A 6,260-nucleotide genomic window follows, 5' to 3' on the forward strand; every position below is an offset into this window, starting at 1 on the left:
GCGGTGAGCCTCTTTGGCGCATCACAGTTTTCATGCTTTGCATTGAACACATGTCTTCGGTATTTTCTAGGATGCGGCTTGTCCTTGGCAAGGAAACGACAGTGTCCAATGTAACAGATCTTGCTAAGTATTGCGTATGACAGCGGATTCCTGTCACAGTGAACACATGCATTCTAACCATGTGTCGTTTGCCCTAACGTAGTGCCCAAAGCTGGATAATCATGGACGCACCAAATTATAACAGCATGCAGAAAGAAATCAGCTGGTGGGCTGCTATATAGGTCTCGAGTGAGAACACCCCTCCATAGCTGTTGAAGTTCCTCCACAAGAGGTTCCATGAACAAATCAAAATCCTTTCCAGGACTTTTTGGACCTGGGATGAGCAAGGCCATCATGTAGTTTGATTCTTTGGTGCAAACATTTGGAGGCATGTTGTAAGGGATAACAAGCACTGGCCACATGCTATATGTGGCGCTCTGGTGGCCAAATGGGTTAAATCCATCTGAATCTAAGCCAAGTCTAATGTTTCTCAGGCCAGAAACAAACTTTTTGTGTTTATGATTGAAGCTTTTCCACTCACTACCATGAGATGGATGGCTCATTACATTCTGATCTCTGTACTCCTGTTTCCTAGAATGCCACAGTACATCCTCTCTTGTTTCAGCATCATGAAACAACCTATGCAATCTTGGTATAATTGGAAAATGTCTTAGAACATTATGAGGAATCCTCTTCAGAGCATCGCCATCTTTCCATCTTGATGATTTGCATTTCGGGCATTCACTTAAGTTGGCATAATCCTTCCGGAATAGAACACAATTATTCTTACAAACATGGATCATATCATATCCAATTCCAACTGCACGAAGGAAATTCTTCATTTTACTTTAGGTGTGTGGCAGCTCAGACACATCTAGGAAAGATTTGCGGAAAGCAGCCAACATCGCATCGAATGATTTGTTGGTCATCCGCTCAGGTATCTTCACCTGAAGAAAGGTGACAATAGCTGAGAATACTGACAGCTTATTTCCTGGGGTGACAGCCACGTTGCATTGTTCCAACATGCGGGCCCACCATTTTTCTTCTACAGGTGAAAGTTCACGGAATGCATGAGCATTTCGTAGCATTGTTTCAATGTTGGTCTAACTCACTGGCTCCGCCACCACCACCACCTCCTCCTCTTCCACCTGAGCATCAGGCAGATCAAGATGGTGATCTGCTGCTTCCACGTAGTCAATAACATTGACGTTCACATTTTCACCATGATGAACCCACCTAGTATATGTGACCGACATCCCATACAAGTGTAGATGATTTTGCGTAGTTGACTGGGGTCTTGTAACTGAATTCATACAACTGCTACACGGGCAGAGCACATCTGATTTCGGACCACCGTACTCAGCTCTGATAAAGTTCAAGAAGTTTTCAACCCCCTTGACATATGCAGCGGAGAATCTTCGAGCAGAAGTTATCCAAGTACTGTCCATCTGTCAGACATACAAATTAGTTCTTCTACTAGATATTATAGGAAAAACATATATGCTTTTTATGAAGTCTAGAAAAAAATACCTAGGTCGATGTCTAAAGCTATGGCAAGATATTTGGACGAGCGGATCTAAGTAACGAAATATATGTAAAGCTAATTGAGCAAACAGATTTGAGTGCTAAATTATGGTAGGCTGTTTCAGCAGTCAATGAGGCCGAGCACACAGCCATCAAACTATCGAAGGCCATCGCAACAACAAAGATATAGTATAAAATGGTGTAGAGCTATTTCACCTAACAGATTGGCTACTAGACCATGGCAATCTACGTCACAATAAATATATGGCAGGATATTTTAGCAACTAATCGGCCTTGGCATGCCATCTCAGCTAAGCAGATTGAGTGCCGAATAGGGAAAGGAAGCTTCTTAAGCAGAGCATATTGACTATAAACTACTTCGGCAAACAGTGAGATTAACAGCGTCTATCAGCTAACATTCAGCGCTACACCGACATGAACGGGGCCTCAGTCTAGAATGCGCGTATCGTGGGAGAAGCTGACCGCCGTGCGTCTCCACACGAATGTTGCCAGCGGTGGCGGCGCTGACCGCTGTGCGCCTCCAAAAGAACGTAGCCAGCGGTGGCGGCGCGGCTAGAGGACGGCAGTCTACGAGAGCGTACTGTGGGAGCGAGGGGATCGCCGTGCGTCCCTTCGACGAGCCGCGACGCCAACGTATCGGCGTGGCGGGGAGGGCGGCTTTGGCAGAGCGAATGGAGTGGAGGGGGACGGGGGGGGGGGGAGGGGGGTTTCGGGAATATTATTGGCTAGTTGGCCGAAGGGCGGTTGAATCGGATTCGGGGGGAGTTTTTGGGTGGGGTGAGGGGGGGGGAGGATTTAAACGCGGTGGGCGGGAGGAGTTTGGCGCATGGTCGGTTTCTCCAAGTGCAGTCCCACGTGTTAGTGAAGAGGCAAGCCGAAGCGCGTTCCGTTTGCGTGAGCCGTGTGTAGGACCGAACGTGTGTGGGGTGCAATGCGACCGCGACAGGAGTGCTTTGAGTGTACCGCCTTTTTTCATTTTAAACTAGGTGCTTTGCTCCCTCAGGAAAAAAACTTGTTGCTTCGCGCGATCCATCAATACTACTACTAGAGTACTAGTAATCCGGTAATCCCGACTAAAACGGCGCGTCCGGGTCTTTTGTCGCGTGATATGCTGGGAGGTTGGCTTAGTTGGGTTTTTTAGGACGAGTATTGCTACACCTACACAATCCCAGTTACGTAATTAACATAATTTGAAACATGTGAGCCATTGATTGTAGATTGGGGGGAGGGAGGGGCCCACCACCATGAAAATCAGGGGAGGAGAGAGAGAGGCAATTTACGTTAACCCTTTCGTAGGTTCCCGTAGATGTAGAAAGATGTGAAATGCGTGAATGTGTAGTGAACGTACTATTGGACCTAGGATAATTGTGTATGTATAGACCCTATGTGTTTATTTTACTTCGCATGTTCGATTTGTCTCGATTCAATATAAAGCAGAGTTGGTGATGATGGTGTGCCTGTCATCCTGCAATATAGGCTGTCCGATCTATATCTAACCGATAGGAAGGAAACTATGGCAATTTACCCGCACTCCTTGTTCATCCTTTTCTCCCACAAGATCTTGATCTTGCGTGCAACGCACGTGCATCTTGCTAGTACTCCTACAATATACTATATTATTGTGAAAGTTCATATACACCGGCCAAGATTAATGCAAACACGACATATTTTTATTACATTTCGAACTTTTACAGGACAGAAAAATAAAAGAAACCCGAACCTTAACCTGTTCTACGGCGGCGACCGACATCCTCCATCTGCGATCTCTATGTACGGGGGCAGGGTTCGAAACCCGTGAAGTGAAGGTTGTCAGATTTCGGGTTCCAGCAAAACCCTTAAGGTTCAAACTCTGGGGTGCGCGCGAAGATCTCTCCCCTACCGATCCATGTTCTAACGCCTCGCTGAGAATCTAAGCTACACGATGAACAACACAAAGGATGCAAGGTTTATACTGGTCCAGACCACCATTGTAGTGTAATACCCTACTCCAGTCTGTGGTGTGTGGATTGCCTCTGGGGCTGATGATGAACAGTACAGAGGAAGAACAACCTCGCGAGGGGTGTTCTTGTGGTGGTGTGGATTGACTCTCTCTATCCTTTGGTGGCTAGCCCTATATATAGAGGCCTTGGTACTCTCCCCAAATATTGAGCGGGAAGGGCGCCAACAACGGCCATTTTGAAGGGGAACACTAGTACAACTTATCCTGACTAAAGTTGGTCTTCGACTGCCAAAGGCATTGGTGAATACGCCGTCTTGGGCTCCACGGTGACCTCCATCCTGCCACTCTGCTGGTCTTGGTCTCATTGCACCGAAATGGTAGCCTGCACCTGATGCCTCGGTCTGTGCTTGTCCCCTTTGCACAAAAGAGGAAATGAGGACACTGCACAGGCCGGCGCTCGCCTCGTGCCCGCCTAGTCTTGATCATCATGGCTTGTGTCACGAGCACCTCGCGAGGTACCCTTGCCTTGATTTCTCCGCCTCCTCGCGAGCTAGCCTAGTGAGGCCGCCTGTGAGGAAGCCTTCTGTCGTCCGCCCCGCGAGGCTTGGCCCCTCGCGAGGGTCTTGAGCTTGAGCAGACGAAGATGGGCCGCATTGGGCCACCACTTGAGCCGCGCAGCAGGCCATAGGCAGGTAAGTCTGGGGACCCCCGTTCCCAGAACACCGACAGTAGCCCCCGAGCCCAAGGCGCGCTTGGACTTGGCTTAGCGAGGAAGCGAAGGGGTAAGTGCGGAGCGCCGCAGGCCCCAATGGCCTGCGGCCTTGGGCGCCGCATGGCGGTTGACTGGATGTGGGCGTCTCCGCTTCCCCACGACGCCTCGGCAACTGCCTGTCTGATAAAAGGGTTGGTCCAGGTTAGGCTTACTTTCATTGCTCCCATTCGTCTTGCTTCAGATCCCCTTTCTTGCCCTTTGCCTTCTTGCTTCCGAAATCTTCCAGATCCGCCTCAATCTCTCACCTCCGGCGAGCAATGGCGCCTCGGAAGACCATGGCCGGGGCTCCACTGGCCTGGTACTCGCCGGCTCTGGATCCCCCAAACATGACGGAGAAGAATCTCGCCCTCACGCGCCTGATGACGGCGGCAAAGGGCAGCGAGATGGGGGAGACCGCGCTCCGGCCCGGCTCCGCTCAGCCAGAAGACAAGGGGAGCACCTTCTATCCATTCTTCGTGAGCGCCGTCATTACTGGTCTGGTGCCTCCTTTCTCTGAGTTCTTCCTTGCTGTCCTCCGCCAATACAATCTGCATGCCTTGCATCTCCACCCCAACTCTGTCCTCCTCCTGGCGATCTTCGCCTACTACTACGAGGCACACGTCGGGGTGATGCCCTCGGTGGCCTTGCTGCGCCATTTCTTCTCCCTCTGTGTTTCCGCTGCCCACATCATGGTGTGCGTGGGCTTTGTTGCATACTCCAAAGCCAATGCCATATCGAAGGCTGGGAAGAGGGTCGACGGCTTCCGGAGCAAGTCAGTCATGATGGACACCAGGCGCATCCACCCCCGGCTGGCACTGCCCACGGGGCAGACCCAGGCCGTCGACGCATGGTCTCATGCGAAGCTCGACGACCGTCGGGCGAAGCTGGTGCTAGAGAAGATGAACACGGACCTGAGGCCGGGCAACCTGAGGGCGGCGAAGCTGACTGGGGCCATGCTCCTGAGGGAGTTCTTGGTGCACTGGGTGGCTCCACTTCAGGCGCACTCGCGCCCGTTGTGAAGGCTCGGGGACGTGGACGCCACCCTCCGCCTGAGCTCGATGGCCCTGGCTGACGAGGATCTGACCACGACCTTCCGCTCTCTGGTCGGAGGAGATGTGGCAAGCCCGGAGGGTGCTCCGGTACCCTTGTTCCTCCGCGACGACTGGGAGCTAGTAGTGCACGCCATGCCCACCTTCAACGGGGACAGACTGGTACCAGCGAAAGCTCCTGGGGATCCGGCGGTTTTGGCAGCGGTGGACTTCTCCTCCGACGACTCCGGCAGGGGGGAGGAGGAAGATGATGAGGAGGAGAAGAGCGCAACTCCGAGGTGACCACTGAGGGGATGGGGGAGACCTCCCCTTGGCACAGGTCCAGCGCCCTCCGCTCCATGCCGGACGACGATGAGGCTGGCACCAGGCGAGGGGGAGAGGATCCGCCCTTGGTCCGAAGGAAGGACAGTACGGGGCTGATCTCCCGAGTGTCTACCCCAGCCCTGGAGCTGCCTGAAGCCAGCTCCTGCCCCTTTGGTGCGCCTTCCTCCGCTTCCAGACCTCCCGAGGTTGAGCCCCGCAGGAGGCTTTCGGGCTTTAAGCTTTGCCGGAGGCCGTTTGAGCCCGCGGCAGCCGACCAGTAAGTGCTTGACCTCTGCTTTGCTCCTGTTTTTGTCGTCAAGGCTTGACATCTTTCATCTTTTGGCTAGGCCACTGCCTACGGAGAAGAGGCTGAAAGGGGCCTCAGCGGCCCTATTCGGGGCAAGCTCGTCTGCTGGGGCTGCACCTTCAACCGCGGGAAAAGGAGGCAGCAGGGCCCGCGCCTCCCTGCACGATCATCCTTGCGAGGCCAGGACAGACGCACTAGCGTGGAGCCAGCCCCCGGGCCCCTGCTAACCCTGGAGGCGCCCGCGCTTGACGCTATCGTCGAGGCCCCCGGGGGATCAGAAGGCCCTGACGCCTGAAGTCGTGATCACGCTGCCGTCATCTCCTCCTA

Source organism: Triticum aestivum, chromosome 2B (genome assembly GCF_018294505.1).
Source record: "Triticum aestivum cultivar Chinese Spring chromosome 2B, IWGSC CS RefSeq v2.1, whole genome shotgun sequence".
Taxonomy (NCBI): Eukaryota; Viridiplantae; Streptophyta; class Magnoliopsida; order Poales; family Poaceae; genus Triticum; species Triticum aestivum.